The sequence below is a fragment of the Typopeltis vanoorti genome, chromosome 6 (genome assembly GCF_054136105.1).
Source record: "Typopeltis vanoorti isolate ZY-2024b chromosome 6, IOZ_Tvanoo_1.0, whole genome shotgun sequence".
Lineage (NCBI taxonomy): Eukaryota > Metazoa > Arthropoda > Arachnida > Uropygi > Thelyphonidae > Typopeltis > Typopeltis vanoorti.
Window position 1 is genome coordinate 85035399 of NC_143554.1, and position 17100 is coordinate 85052498.

Consider the following 17100-nt stretch of genomic DNA (forward strand, 5'->3'; position numbering starts at 1 on the left):
CATGTGTAGTGACTGATGATCTGGGGGGGGGGGGGGGAATTAGGTGCTATCGCCGTTCCACTGGGCACTTCCTAACACCATAACGCATGCGGCAGAGGGTGTTAAATCAAGGCCACTTCTCCGAATACGCGAACAGCAGACACAGAGATATCCTCTTCACAGATGAGATTTTCACCAGTGAAGAGTCGTTTAACGTCAAAACGGGTATATGCCCTGGATGGTCTCAGAGCACGTGGATAGCATCAAGAATTCTGAGAGGTCATCACCCCACGTCAGTAATAATTTGGTGTGTGGGGAGGGTTACGTATCAGGAGATATCCAAGGGGCATTTCTGCGAGAAAGGGGATCAAAACCTCCACTAAATGAGGTTTTGATCCCCAAGACACCTACTGGAATCTGCATGGTGTCTTGATACACTTAGGGCCCCTGAATGACTTCTTGTTTCACGGTAGGCAGTGGACCTTTCAACAGGACTCAACTACTGCACACAAGGGGAGGACCACACATCAGTGGTTGTAGGCGAATGTACCCGCTACATATCACCATCTGTTTGGAAGTCCCAATCTGAATCTGTTGGACTTTAAATTGTGGTCGGAGCTTGAGACAGTAGCCTGCAAGAAACGACACTCCAGCATCGCCAGAAGGTGGATTTTGTGGCGAGCAGTCGCAGCATTTCTGTTGGATGTTGTGTTTGCCGCCATCGATATGTGGCGTCACAAACTTTGGGCGTGCGTGAAGTCAAAAGTAGAACACTTTAAACATTAAGCGCTGCTATATGCAAGTTATACATGTGGTTTGTATGTGCTGAAATATTTTTTGTATCAATCTTATAGAACCCTTTTAGTAAGTTTCTATCATGCCTCCTCTTTTTCCTTTATCAACTAAACTTTGTAACTATTTGCATAGGGAGGATTCCTCAGAACTATGATCGGTTTTGTCACTCGTCTCTGGATCCTCTTCACCACTTCTTCATCCCTAAGAAACCCAATTGACCAAATCTGTGCTCTATTGTCAAAAAGTATGGTATGCTTAGAAAACTGATGAATGCCTTGAAAAAAAAAGAAAAAAAGGAAGAAACATTCTTAGTTCCTCTAGAGTATGATTCTTGGATTATGTAATCCTTGGGCAACTCAGGCATGGCCTCTACATCCTGAAGCGCCCCCCCCACACACACCTGTCGCTCAGGTTAAGGACAACACATTGCTATACAGTCTACAAGGTTTAGGATCCATTAGTTTAAATGATAACACAAAAGTAATATTTATTTAAAAAATTACCAACATCTACATAATACAAACTAATAATAATATTCAAAATTACTTCAAAGTATATTTTCTAGCTTTTGTCGACGCAAATTTATCAATAACGTCAGTAAAATCAACTCGCTTAGCCAAATCATTTTCGATGCACAAAATTGCTAGGTAATTAAGTCGTTCTTGGCTACTTGGGCTTCTTTGCCATGTTTTCAATGAATTGGCCAGTCTGCTGAATGATCTCTCAGCTGAAGAAATAGTAACCGGTATTATGCAAAATAGTTTAATGACGCGCCAGTTTCATTCAAAAACTCTTCTGATAGAATATTTTTCATACACATTCACAAGTTTTGCTGTTTTGCGATAAGTTGATCATCGTTCAAGTTGTGGAAATTTAAGAGAGGTGAGACTAATTCACATATATTATCTGCTGCTTCAAACCTTGTTTTTAAATTGTTCATAATGAAATTCAATACTGGATAAATTACGAAAATTTTGAAATCTTGTTCAGGTTCTACAGTAGTTTCTCGATTTTCGCAAAATTGAGGTTGCACACCGATTGCTTGCTTTTGCACTAATTCTCTTATAAGTGCGGACTCGACCTCAAGAGATATTCCTTTACTTTGTATAATAATGTTCTTATTATCAATATTCTAATATTTTGTGCCAAAACATTGCCATTAGCATACCTTTATAAGATCTGAAATATTTTTTTAAGCCTTTAATTGTGCTCAGTGTTGAAGGAGAAAGCGAGACGGGCGAACGAAAACCGAAAACTAAAGTAAATCCTTCGAATGGGAAGTTCAGAAGCGTAACCATAAGTCTGAAAAGATGGATAATGGGTTGGAAACGATTGCAAAAGCGAGTAGTTTTTATGAATGAATATGTCCCTCTCGGCACATATTCATTCATACTTTAGAAAGTTTCTTTTTGTCTTTTGTTAGTCTACTTAACTGGCCACCCGACAAGGCAGGCCCCTAATTCTGGGCCACCAGGCTAGAGCCCTGTCAGCCCCACCCTCGTGGGGGCCATGCACTCAGGGGAACAATAAAGTTTACAATCTTTAGAATTACCGTACAAAAAATGAATAAATAAATAAAAAACAATGCCTATCTAAAAATGTCGCTTAAAAAGGAAAGCCAAGTTATAAACGATTGAAAAATAACCGATATGCATTTAAGCGCGCGATAAGAACTGAAAAATACTTTATTGCACAAATTTGGAAGCTATGTTACTAGACGGTTATCATCCCCACCCACAAAAACGTTCTTTGATTCAGTTAACTACAAATTAATCAACTTGAAATTTCTGAAGAGTCGTCACCGGCTTTGGCGCTTACATTCATATCAGTAATTCTTAGACTTTTTTCTTTCTTTGGGAGAGAGAGAGAGAGGGATGGGGTATATTTAAATAGACTGATTACAGAAAATTAATCGCATAAGTGTTTATTACGAAACACTGGTTTGACAGTAAACAATCGACTCATTTAATCAGTGTAAACAGTTGATTCTCTTTTTTATCTGAGTGAAAATACTACAGAAGAAAGTCTGAAAGTGCTGACAGAATCCTGTGTTTTTAAAATGAAGTAATATTACTAAATGTATTTTTTGAAATTCCCAAAAACGTTTTGCTATTTTTATCTACCACGAAGCAATATTTTTTTGTTATTTCAACAATATTTTTTTCTAATTAGTTATAAAAAAATAAAAGCTTGTTATAACTAGCGTGATATCATTAAAATAAGCTTTAATTATGGGGAAAAAATAATGAAGGAAGGAAAAAAAAAACATCCACAAGATCAAAGAAGAAAGACAACTGCACCACTACGCAAGCTGCTTTGATGTACACCACGAGAGTCATAAACAGTTTGTTCTTCTAGCAATTCATTAGTGGAGGATATAAGCCTGTTTGATCATCAGAGAGAAAAAGTGTCTAAATAAACAGTACCAGGCTCGTATTTTTTAAAACGGAAGTTATTTGATCGGTTTCTTTTAATTGCAACAAGTTTTATGCCCTGTTTGTTATTTTAAGCATAATTTAAAGTGAACTGATTTTTTTTTTTCGTTAAAAATTAACTGTCTGTAGTTGTAACGCATTTGTGATAAGGAGTGTTCCGTTTCCTTCTGTTTATGAATTCTCGTTAGGACTGATTTTAAATGCACTGTATTTTCATCAAACTAATTGGGAGAAACTACTATAAGAATTAAACGTATTCTGTTGGTGGCGCCATCTATTAATAAATTTTCAACTTATATATAGCAGAATGTAAAACTTTGCTGGCATGTATGGAATACTTTCATGTGACAAACTGAATAAAACACAAAACTGCTTCGAGTTATTTATTAACAATAATATTATGTAGGATTCCTATAAGTAAAATTAGATGTTTGACCATTGTGCATGTTGGTGTATTTCACTGAGACACATAGGAAAGAATCATCAGTATAGTAACGAGAGTATGAAGCGCCTGTGGCAAGTGTCTAACTTGCGCCCCCCCCAACCCAAAAATTACAAAAATTTTGAAACATTTAAATATAACAAGTTAAATTTTACTAAATACAATATGTTAAATACTTACTATTAACCCCATCAAAATGAGTTGCAGTGTGTTGCAGAATTTGTATGTCTAAAGCGGCGTATTGCCGAAATTTAAAAATACAATATAAAATAGCAGACTTTTATATCTATTTATTTATTTTTTACGCTTTGCTCCTAAACCTAGTTGCGCCCGTGGCGGGCGCCTCTTTCGCCACGCCCTCGTTACGGCACTGATAATCACACAGATAAACGCTACGATTTAGATTCAAGTGTAGAATCTAAAACATCGCTATGCATGCTTTTTATCTTATTTATTTTATTTCTATTTTATTTGGAGCTGTAGAGTAGGAACGTTTCGGGCACTGAGGTACTAGCTAAGGGCGTTACTGTCAGAAGGGTTCCAGTGACAGGATATTTTATCAGTCATCGAAATGATTATACTAAAAAAGCACATAGCTACGATTTTGCTTACGGCGCCAAAAAAACTTTGGATACGTTCACATAATAATTTCATATTTCATATCAAACTCCTAGTGAAAAAAAAAAAAAACCGCTTTTAAATAAAACGTTTGTAAAGTGTTCATTTGGCAGCTGGGATACGGGCCGCAATGACAAAACACAAAATATTTAAGATAAAACACTTATGCCACTACACAATCATGCTAAAACATTACTTGAGTTCAATTTACAGAAAAACCAAAACAACATATCAGATAACATTAATAATCACTACGGAGAAGCCACCCGGAGCTACTATATACCTGACGTGATCACCAGACTGCCATTCGATAAGAGAGAAACCTAGGGACCTACAGAGAGTTGAAACGAGCGCTATATGGATATTATAGCAAGATGGAAAATTAGACAGAAATTGCTCAAAAAAAAAACAAAAGAAAACCAGAATTTCTCTCAAACGCCAATAAAAGAACACAAGCACACCCTGCTCACCCCCCCCCCTTCAAAAAAAGTTAAAACCGGCACATACAGCGATTGTCAATGGATGCGTGCACTCGCTTCTACACGCTAACCAGAAAAAATGCACTTATATATACCTTGATATATATATATATATGTATGCATGTAATGCACATACATATAAAGAGTTAAGTAGACACCTGGTTCGCTCTGGGTACTGAAACAAAACCACAACACTACTACTATCTAATATCTTCCTCAGATAAGTTCACCACAAGTTTCAAACAAACTTAAAAAGTTCAGGTCAGCAGTAACATAACCAATCATGGATATTTATCAAAAATTAACTATCTCAGTATTTTGTATTGAACAATAAATGTAACAAAACTTTGTGGGTCACCCAGACTTGCACTACTTGCAGGCGCAAACTTGACTTACTTGTCTGTTTGCTTACTTGGGAAATGGATTAAAACCAGGTTTAAAATAGCTTGGTATCTTTAACATATATTATACCCAAGGTAAAAAAACTTTCTACATATTCTCTCATCCTGAGATTTTTATTTAATAAGGTCAAAGCACCTTATGGTAACTTGTTTTGGTAAAATACTTATAAGCTCTGTATTACTTTACCTTGGTATTTCTAAGCCTGGCTCCCACTGATGAGACTTCAATAAAGGTCGAAACCGGTGGGGGCTATTATGAGTCCGCTCTCTTAAGGTTTTTGCCTTAAGGGAGCAATTTGAGTCTCCGGGGAAAGTGTTTTCCGGCACGGCCCGGTGAGGGGCGTTGTCGGTGAATGCTTTTCTTCGGAATATGAGCGGTTCTGCTCGGTGGTGGTGGTGGGTGGAAGGCCATCACTGAGTGGAGCCAACGCTGAGATGGACGGTCTTTCGCCCACAATTGAGTGGCCTAGGGATCGTCCGAATTTTTAGAGACGGCTTTACATATTCATGAGGTCGAAACCGGTCTGGGTAGTGGCCTTGCCTTTAATTCATAGCATCATACATCTCCTCAAGGAGATGTGTTTTGCATTAAGGGTAAATATTAAGAATAGTGATCAGAGCTTATTCCACCTTTACCACGAGTTGCCTAAGACTTGCACTACTTTGCGGGTCACCCAGACTTGCACCACTTGCAGGCTCAAACTTGACTTACTTGTCTGTTTGCTTACTTGGGAAATGGATTAAAAACCAGGTTTAAAATAGCTTGGTATCTTTAACATATATTATACCCAAGGTAAAAAACTATATATATATATATATATGTAGAAAGTTTTATGTAGAAAATATGTATATATATATATGTGCAGCCGCAAACTTGACTTACTAGGGAAAAAGGATTAAAAAAAAAAACCTAGCTTATAAAATTGCTTGGTATCTTTAACATAATATATACCCAAGGTAAAAAACTTTATATATATATATATATATATATATATATATATATACGCTGTATAATAATAAACAATGATATTGATATTTTTTTAAAATGTATATTTATATTTAAAATAAATTAATGTACTCTTCATTTTGTACTGAACATGAAATGTAATGTTTTAATTGTACATATGTAAATAGTATAATATAAAAAATATTAATTATTAAAAACATTATTATTATTATTATTTGAAAGTTTTTTCACTTGGTGAAACTGTAAATTGAAGATGCTAAGAAATTATACTCTTGCTTTAATCCTTTGTCAAAGTGTAAATTTATTTCCTGAATTAAATGCCAAAGTTGAAGATTACATATTTGATAGTCACTGCACTGCCAAATGTGGGCATTCAAACATTATTTCAAGGTAAAGCTTGGCACACATTTATTTACTGATTTCACCCTTATCGAATTATTCTTCAGATCTTATTTTTCCTGATATTCTCATTTCTCCAAGAATTAGTGAGTTTTTCACTTTCATTTTTTAAGGAGAGAATCTGGTGCTAAGAAGCTATAACCTCACATTTGAATATAATATTTAAAAAAAAAAAATACGGTACCACCTACTTTCAAACTTGACTTTTTTTTGCATTTTTTTTTATTGTTACCTTTTAATGAATATAATTGTTTTCACTCTGAGAATAAAATCTTACTATATTTTAGATATGATTCAAATGAGCAAAGTGTTTTCTTTTCTTTCTCATTCCCACCAAAACATAATTAAGTCAAGGACCAGTGAATTTCAATTGTATAAATAATTAACATTACTATTCTTTATTATCAGCAGTAATAACGGATTATTCCAAATTAGAGTGTGTTACTAAGTTTATCTTTGCAGTTTGGTACATTGATTAGACTTCCAATATTCATTTTGGAAATATACAGTTAACTTTGTATATAATGCAAATATTTAATCCAGATTCTTCTCATATTAATGTAAAATAAAAGAACTTCATATCTTGATCATTAAATGGTGTTGATAATATATTTTGCGCTTCATATTGACATTTCTGTTATAAATAATTATAAATTGAAACTCATTATTATGTTTTAGTTTCTTTTGTTGATTTGCGTGTATGTATATTATCATGAATTGAAATGATGATTAGCATATTTTGTGATGCTAATTAATTATAATAAAGTGTCATTATTTTTATAATTTAAAAATATTATTATCATTATCATTATTATTATTAATGGAAACGAGGCAGATTTGAACACAGATGGGTTCATTTTCAGCAGCAGAATATAAACGTTTGAAAATAGAGCAAGGATATCAGAGAACGCTCATTTTACAAGCCTTATATCGTCCGGACCAAAGCATAATTACTTTCTTTAAAAAGAGAACACTGACTAAGCAGCCATCCTTTAACCATAATAATCAAGTTGTTGTGATTGGTGATATGAACATTCGATACAGTTGACCAAGATTTCCCATCTACATCCAAATAACTGGATCTACTGGCCAGCTACAATTTTGCAAATGCCATAAAGCATGTCACTAAAGAGGAAATTAAGGAAAATCGTCTGGTTAACTCATGCGTTGATCACACCAATATGAAGCTTACTAAAGAAGCAAATATGAAGCTTACTAAAGAAGCAAAATCTCGTATGATAGATTCAATAGTAAATCAACAACTCTAGAACACCAAGTGGAAGGGATTACTTCATGGGGGAAAAAAAAAATTATCTGAAAGGAATATACGATGGTATCAGCAAAGCATTCCAGAAAACGAAATTCTCGCGCAATTTAGCAGAAAGATGCAGGTGTGTGTGTGTGTGGGGGGGGAATCAGAGATGATCATAAAAGAGTGCAGAATTTAGTGACAAGTGAAGTAATTAAAAACAAATGACTCTGCTACATTTATTTCCAATCATTGAATGGTGATTTGAAGATAACATGGCAAGGAGTACACGATCTACTAAATAATGAAACACACGACAAACATTTGGAGTGGTTATAATAGCACCCATGACCAAGCAGCAAGAAACTACATATACCTTCTATGTTAATGAATAAGCGAACAATCTCGACTAAGATAAAGAAATGATAATTAGATGAGGCATCTTAGAAATTACATCATGCGACATGATTAAGTGATAATTGTCAACTAACTAGTGTGGTATTTTCAAAAAGGTTACTCAAATAGCTTCGAGGTACCAGTTAGAATAGTGATTATAATAGCATTACCTTTCAATTTATAAAATTACTATTGTTGTTGTTGTTACTATGTGCATTCTTATTGTAGATATATAAATACTCGAGAAGATCAATGAAATATTATTATTGTTATTAATAATATCGGTTGGTGGCGCTGTGGTCAAACTCACAGTAAGTCGACGTGTTTTGCTCCTCAGAAAATCAAGTTATTTTTAGCGAAATCTTCTATCTAAAGTGTAACAACAACCATAATCGCTGAGACCGGTAAGCTCAAATCTTTCTCTTTAACAAAGCATCTGATTTATTAGTATTCATCATTAAGAGAAATAGCTGCTTCGTTATCGCATATCACAAAGGTAGGCTGGCGAAGTAACTACCATACTGCCCCAACGACAACGTGAACCCCGTACTGACGACTCAATAGAAGTCTAGTCCAAAGGTCACGGAGATAGTTAAGGTCACTCACGCACATACCATGTCCTGTAACAAGTGCAGCTAGCCATTGAATGAACAAGGGACAGGCCATATTGCACAGGTTGTCGTTAGGGGCTACATTACCATTGCTCTGGAATTTAAGATTTATTTATTTAGCATATGATGATACAACGGCCGTGAGGCCCCTCCTTTTACGGGAAAGTCGCCATCTCAATCCCCCACCCTCATTTTTATGCGGGTTCGGGACCAGCATATAGCTGATGAATCAGGCCTATGGCCAGGTCTTAGGTATTCTGACTGTAATCTGTGTGTGTGTGTGTGTGTGTGTGTGTGTGTGTGTGTGTGTGTGTGTGTGTGTGTGTGTGTGTGTGTGTTCACGGGTCCGGTTTGCCTGTTTTGGGGGACGAAAACCCCGAGTTTCGGGGTGAAAAAAACCCCTACATCCGTATGAGACTGGCTAACTCACCTTTCGTCGAAAGAGGTCTTTCCGACCTCCTTCGTCTATACCGACTGAGCTACGGAGGCTCGGAATTTCAGAAAGTACCTGGAAGGTAAAAGGATTAACTAAACGTAACGAATGGCTCTGTCCACAATGCCGAGAAAAAAGTGAAATGAAAAAAGAAAAAAAATCGCAAATAATCCCTTCCTGATCTCACTGTTATTGATAATTTAGATTCCTTTAAACACATGGAAAGAAATACTTAATTCCCACATGGGAATCAACCAAATCAACCAAAAATTAAAGGAATACGAACACTACTTACAATACAACAATGACAGTGTAGAAATACTTGGAACTGTGCGCGCTATAAAATCTAATCTGTTAGGAGTAATGGAAGAGCAGTAAACTATTAAGTGCGGGAACGAAGAACTGAGAAAAGAAGAAAAAACCTTCAAATGTCAAATGGAAAATGTTTTGCAGAAAGAACGAATAAAAATTCTTCGAATTTTTATTCGTTCAACCCAGTTAACATTTTTCGAATAAAGAAAAACGTTAACTTGGTTGTCTTTGAATCTTTAAATAACTGGACAGACAATTTGTGTACAAATTCTGGACTCGCCATACTATACACTAACATAATAAGCATAAAGAAATATTGGTTTACATTGTCAACACTGCTCAATAATATCCCGACAAATATTGATGTTTTAATATTGACCGTGGCCCCTATATGTGTGTGTTTACAGAAGCGTCAGCGCATAAAATTAACAATTATTAGCCTACACCATATGTAGACCACGCAAAAGAGGAGGCGGCATTATCGCGTTTGTAAATGAAAAGCACAGTGTGACCGAAACCATAACCGCGTTTGAACATGTAGAAACTTTACTCCTGGAAATCACGACTAATGACGGCCACCGCAAATACATGATAAACACAATATAGATCACCACATTAAAATCGCTGACCACTACATTATCGCAACTTCATTCCACAATACTACCTGTACATCCCAAACATGCTACAGAACCCTACCAGATAAACTGCACTCGACTATCATAAGAAGTATCGTTAATAATCTTATAAAACCACAAATGGAACAGATTACTTAATATAAATGATCCAATAACTTTATACAACAGCCTCGAATTTCTGTTTACAGAAAGGCAACAGAACACCCAAGAAACAGTACTGTATATCTGGTTTAGGAATTATCTCACAGACAGAACACAAGTGACAAAAATAGGCACACCTTACAGCCAAGGAATATGGATACAGCACGAAGTCAAGAAGCAATTATCATCCACACTGTTCAACATATACATAAATGATATTCAAAATGTGTCATGCAAAGGTAAATATATCAATACAGAGATGATACAGCACTACTAACAGTCCACACATTAAGGATATTCCAAACGATACAACCAAATAACCACCTATTTCTGCCACAATTCATTTATAGTAAACAACACTAAAGTGCAAATGCTATTAATAAATAATCTAAGAATTATGCACCCCATACCACTAACGATATAAAGTCAAACATGCCATTGCATTAACCATGGAAGCTGCCACTGTTCCGAAATCAAACCAGTAACACATGCTAAATACCTCGGTTTATACATAGACAACCACTTTAAATGGACTAAATATATAGAACAAACAAACTGCGCACTACTGCTGCAAAACTCTTCCAAGTAAAAGTCATAATGCCAACCAACTAGAAGAACTTATATATCACGGAATTTGTGAAAATACTAAGATACGGTATATCTGTCTACACAAACACAGCAAATAATCACTTATAAAATTTTGAAAAATTCTACTTAAGAATTGTTTCAGTGATGCTTTGGAGACCCAATACACACCAGACAATAACCGCATTCCTAATGGCAAAACACAAAATCCTAAGCACAAAGAATCTAAGACATTATGTACTATTACTAAGGCCAATACCGTCGACAAGGGGCATAGAGGCAGCCTGCCTCACGGCGCGGCTTAATAAGGGTACTCGTTTTCAGTCATATTGCGGTAGTCGCCGTCGCTATGTAGCAAGTGCGGAAAGAAGTTTTAATTGTTTGCCTCAGGACGCGATCTAATCTGGCGACGACCCTGACTAAGGCACTGTTTCAGTAACGGTTACCGTAATAACAGAGAAACGTATCGCATAACAAGATCAAATACACCCCCTCCCCTACGCAACCAGAAGTTATAATGCCAGCCCCTTGCCGAGGGTAGCGTGTCCGCTCTCCAGTCAAGGGGCTGCGGGTTCATATCCCGCCATGGGTATGGATGTTTGTGATGGTCTGTGGAAATACTAGTGGTGGTCGTGGTCGGTGGTAGATGGCGTTGGTGTAGTTGTGGTCAGTTGGTGGATTGTGAGTGGTTGAAGCAGAGTTTAGAGTAGATGCCCTCCCGCAATGAGTCTTGGACTCCCTGGGGGTGACAAATAATAACAAAATAATCATTTGTATGGCACGCCCATGAGGGAGCATCTTATGCCCACACTACTCAACAACTTGCCATATAATGTAAAACATCTGAACAGTTACACAACATTAAAACGCGAATTGTGGAAATTGTATCAGCACACTTAGTACTGCAAAAGTTGCCTTGCATATTACATAATATGTAGTAACCACAGCAAAACGCCATCAACAACAAGAAAAAAGTTAACTTAATCGATAATCCCACTGACTTCAGAAAAAGTTAACTCTAGCTTTGAAGTCAGCAGGATTGCCCAGCTTCATCATCCTTTTACTGCTAATATTAGTACCCAGCTCATTTTCATAAATATATCACTTCCATTCCTCTACATCAGTGGCGAATTCTCCATGCTTGCTATGCTTGCTGCGCAAGCTCATTAACTGAGAAAGAAGTAATATTTATTTGTTAATAAATGCACGTATTTATAAGCATTCGATTTAGGCTTTTATTTTTGTAGAGAGTAGACGTTTTAAGCTTGCGCGGCAAAAATTGAGCTTTTCATTGTGTATCGAAGGCCGACGCTAGTCAAGCTACCTTGGCTTGCTCGGTTGTGGGAGCATCCAGGTCCTAGCTTCAGCACTGTGATTTCATGCGCGCGCATAGCCATTTCCGCTCCCTCCACGTCATCTAACCCTGTTGCTTAAACACAGGCCATACGCAGTCAAAGTAGCTCTAGCCAGTGAGCTTCAGCCAGCCTTTACAATTGTGCGTGTTGCTTGGGAAAATTAAGTCACAACTAACTTTTTATGACGATGTTATTGACCTGTTCATAAAGAAAAACTGTAGGGTAGAATTTGTATTGAAGTAGCTAAATTGAAAAAGATAGAATATCATTTGTAAAATAAATGCTGTATTTGTATGATTAAATGTACATAAATTTCTAAATATATAGTTTTAAATGGTCAGTAATTCATTATCCCGCTAATCAGACTTCAATCACACCTCTCATTCCCTGAATGATAACAAGAGCAAGCGTAAATTTCAAGACCAGCATCGCCCCTGCTCTACATTATCCTCTACATAAATTTTACTATGCAACATGTAATAATATTATTATGTAATATATCGAATATTACTAAGTAAAATGTAATAATATTACTAGGTAATATATGAACATTGCTATGTAAGTGTAATAAAAATATTTTCAGTTGTAAAAAAACTAACACTTTTTTTTATCGAATACTAAAACATGAACTTGCCACAATTAGCACAACACATTCGTAGAACTGAAAGGTTACACAGGATCAGTTATCTAGGAGACTAAAGGGAAAACACATGCACATATACACCAAAACATGAACAGTAAATAAACAATCCCACTGTCTTCACGAAAGCTTAATCTAGCTTTGAAGATGTTGGGTTATAAAGCTGCACTATAATCCTATTACTACAATTAACTTCTAGATCGCATTACCTTAACAGATTATAGTACGCCCACACTTCGTAGAACCTGGTCTGGCAGGTTGCAAGAATAATATTTAAGAATAATCAATTCATGCTGAAGAGGAGAAAGAAATAAAGGATCTACAAATTGGTCACACCAATACGTGAAATCACGTGCTTTATATGTAAAATTTTCCAACTGTTATACAAGCAAAATAGTTACCACTTTAAAAACTACAATGTTCATAAAAGAAAAGTTAATATTTCGACGTGTAATAATAAACAACTCATCCCACAAGACAGATTGATTACCCTATTATGAATGGATTCTGCCTTTTCTGACATGTGCAGAAGTGTCGAAGGGTCTCGCATCTGTGGGAATACAGTATCATCTACAGAACATTGTTCCTGTTCTTGAGAGGGACAATATTATTTAATCCTACCACAATGAGTTTCATCCCTAGTTATATATACATATACTTACATTCACTCTCTTCGTGCATCTCATAATATTTTATAATATTATGCATATTATATTATAATATAATATTATAATATTATCGTGCATTCCAGAGATTAGTAACGCATACAATATATGTATAAAGGATTTAATGGGATTTATAAAAGAATTGAAAAAAGACATCAACGACTTAAGAAGTTCGACTGAATATACCTCGAACAAAATAGATGATTTTCTGAGTATCATTGCTGGCCTAACACAAGAAATTAAGGAACTTAAAACAAAGAACTATGAAAGTAGTATGTAGTCACTTCTGACAAGATCAAGATCAAGATAAGGAATCATGACGTGATTGGTTGTTCATTTCATGACGTCATTGTGTGTGACGTCATGATTTTGGAATGTTAGGAACTTCCCCAGGGGGTATATGTGTCAGTGACGTCAGTTCTTGTGTTTTGGTTCACGTATGGAATTATGGGTGATGGTAGAGATAAGGATTCGTGTTGTGATTGGTGGGACACTACTGACAAGATCAAGATAAGGAATTGTGACGTGGGTGTGTGTTGTTATCAGATGTAGATAAGTGACGTCATTTGTTATTTGTAAATAAGTGACGTCATTTGTTAGTTGTCAATAAGTGACGTTATTGTTTTGAATGGAAAAGGGAGATATATTAGTGGATAAGGAATCGTGTCGTGATTGGTGGGACACTTCTGACAAGATCAAGATAAGATAAGGAATCGTGACGCGAATGTTTGCTGTTATCAGATGAAGATAAGTGACGTCATTTGTTAGTTGTAAATAAGTGATGTTATTGTTTTGAATGGAAAGGAAGATATATTAGTAGATAACAAATCGTGTTGTGATTGGTGGGACACTTCTGACAAGATCAAGGTCAAGATAAGATAAGGAATCGTGACGTGGATGTGTGTTATTATAGAGTTTGGAATGTTTGGAATTTTGCAGGGCTCTCGTCTGTCAGGGACATCACGTGGTGTGTTTGGTTCCCTTAAAACATTGTGGGTGTTTATTCAGAGATAAGAATCGTTATGTTATGTGTTTGGAAATTTCTGGGGAACATATGTCTCTCTGTGATATCACATGGTGTTTTCGTTTGGCTATGGAATTGTAGGCGATGTTTTTGAGATAAGATATCTTGGAATTTTCCCAGGGTGACACACATCCATCATTGTCATCATGTTTTGTGTTTGGTTGTCTATAGATGGCTGTACTAATTTTCTAATACATTTTGGGGTATTTCTTTTCTGTTAAAGGGTGGGAATTCTTAGAGTATAGTCGTGATGGCGGCTGTGATTAGGTTTTCCTGAATAATTTGATTATATATGGTGTCCCTCAAACACACACTTTTTTTTTCTTCTATAGATGGCTGTACTAATTTTCCAATACATTTGGGTATTTCTTTCCTGTTAAAGGGTGAGAATTCTTAGAGCAGAGTAGAGTCTAGTGGCGGCCGTGTTTCGAGATTTTCTGAATAATTTAATTATATGGTGGTGTTTCTACAGCATTTAAAAAAAATTAAAATAAACGGACGGTTAAATGGATTACAAAACCTTTTGTATGTGTTCTAGAAATTTTAATGATAATTTAAATTACTTACTATCTTTCCAGAATGGCTCTTCTAAATGCGAATATTCCAAAAAAATATTTCAAAATAGTTGAATTTTATATCCACACCACAACACAAACAAAATGAACGAAATTTCTGTAAATACTGTAACCTGAAATAGTTGAGTACTTCTTCCTTTAGATTTCAGCCCTTGGGATCATGCTATGTTTATTTCCCGCAGTTGTGAACGTTGTGTGTTTTTCATGAGTAATACCGGCAGTGAGCGGTTACTTCAAATAGCGGTATACTTCAAAGATGTGTTTTCATGAAGATGAGTGAGTCATATCTGCTAATTCGATCCTCTTTCAGACTATGTGAATATTACATAGACATTTTTGTAAACCATTAATCATATCCATTTCATAGATGTATCATGACGGTTTCTGATGTGACTATATGTCTTTACTATTCACATGATTCATTCATTGTGACACACATATCCTAATCTTCATTCCTGATTATGGGATTTTATTATCACATATTGTTTCAAGGTGATGCACGATTTGTTTACACTATTGTGGGAATCAATGGTTTGGAATTTGACCTCATGTGATCGATGAGAACTAAGTTTTTTGATGTCATGTGTTCTCGTTATTGGTTTTCCATTGGTTCTGATATGTTATAAATAGGGTCTAAATTAAGGGGATATTAAATCCCACATTGTTTTAAAGCCGAATAAGAAACTCAAAGATTGGAATCAGAGTTTCATGCCGAATATAGTAAACTATAAAAGTATCGGCGATCACTAGCGTGAGCTAATGCAAGTGACCCTAGTACGTAGTACAATACCGGGCAACTCGCAGCAAAGTTCTGATCGCTATTCTTAGGTATTTTCCATAATGTAAAAACACATTTCCTAGGAAATGTATGCTGTTAGTACATTATGGTGGGAGATCACTACCCAGACCGGTTTCAGCCTTTTTTGAGGCTTCATCAGTGAGTAGCTAGACCAAAATAATACCAAAGGGTATAGCGAAAAGAACTTATATACTCTGCTATACGAGTTTCCAAACAGGTGCAACCATTAAGTTACTTAAATATAAGAAATGAAGCCTATTGGCTCTTTATATTTAAGTAACTTAATGGTTGCACCTGTTTGGAAACTCGTATAGCAGAGTATATAAGTTCTTTTCGCTATACCCTTTGGTATTATTTTGGTCTAGCTACTCACTGATGAAGCCTCAAAAAAGGCTGAAACCGGTCTGGGTAGTGACCTCCCACCATAATGATTGAGATTGAGAATTTTTTTCGTCGATATCTTTCAATAAGATCGCTTCTCGGCCTTTTGGCTAAGATCAAGCGTATAGTGTCTGTTCTTACAACCTTATCAGGCTAAGAGCAAAACGTAGTATCTGTCTTGCAAAGTTAGCATCGAATACGGACTCCACTGGCGTTCGCGATATTAACTGACCAGCACAGACAGAGTAAATCCCGGACTGGGGCAATAGAAAACACTTGGTGATGGGAATAGTTAAGCCCCCCCCCCCATCTGATCATGCCCTCCATTCTGCCACGTGTGCATGCCCTCGGAATTGAGGTTGACGCCACAATACCGGCAAGGGCGATGGCAAAAGCAATTATAGACTGCGTGAGTGCAGGAAACATCTTTGGATTTACCCCCTATGGGGGAGGAAGATACCAGGTGGTTACCAAAAACATGGAGACCAGAGAAAAGCTACTCCAAGGCTTTGACTGTGGGAAAACGAAAGTATCTCCCTTCATGGTTGGGAGCATACTAAGAACCCTGAAGATACCAAGATTCCCATTAGAATACGCTGCGAACGATGACATCATCTGCAGCATATTCTCGAAGTAGGGCGTTGTAAGGGAAATCCAAGTCCAAAATCCGTAATGACGTCGACAATCCTGAGTGGAAGTCAGGGGAGGTAACCATCTCTCTTGAAATGAGGACAGAAGTTCCTAACTTTGTACTCATAGGATCTGCCCGGGTAATGGTAAATTA

The 17100-nt window shown here is 36.3% G+C and overlaps 1 pseudogene; it reads left to right on the forward strand.

Annotated features, from left to right (window-relative positions):
• Positions 1-16406: 16406 nt before the first annotated feature.
• On the forward strand, positions 16407-16525 carry LOC150105652 (U2 spliceosomal RNA; annotated as a pseudogene).
• Positions 16526-17100: the final 575 nt, after the last annotated feature.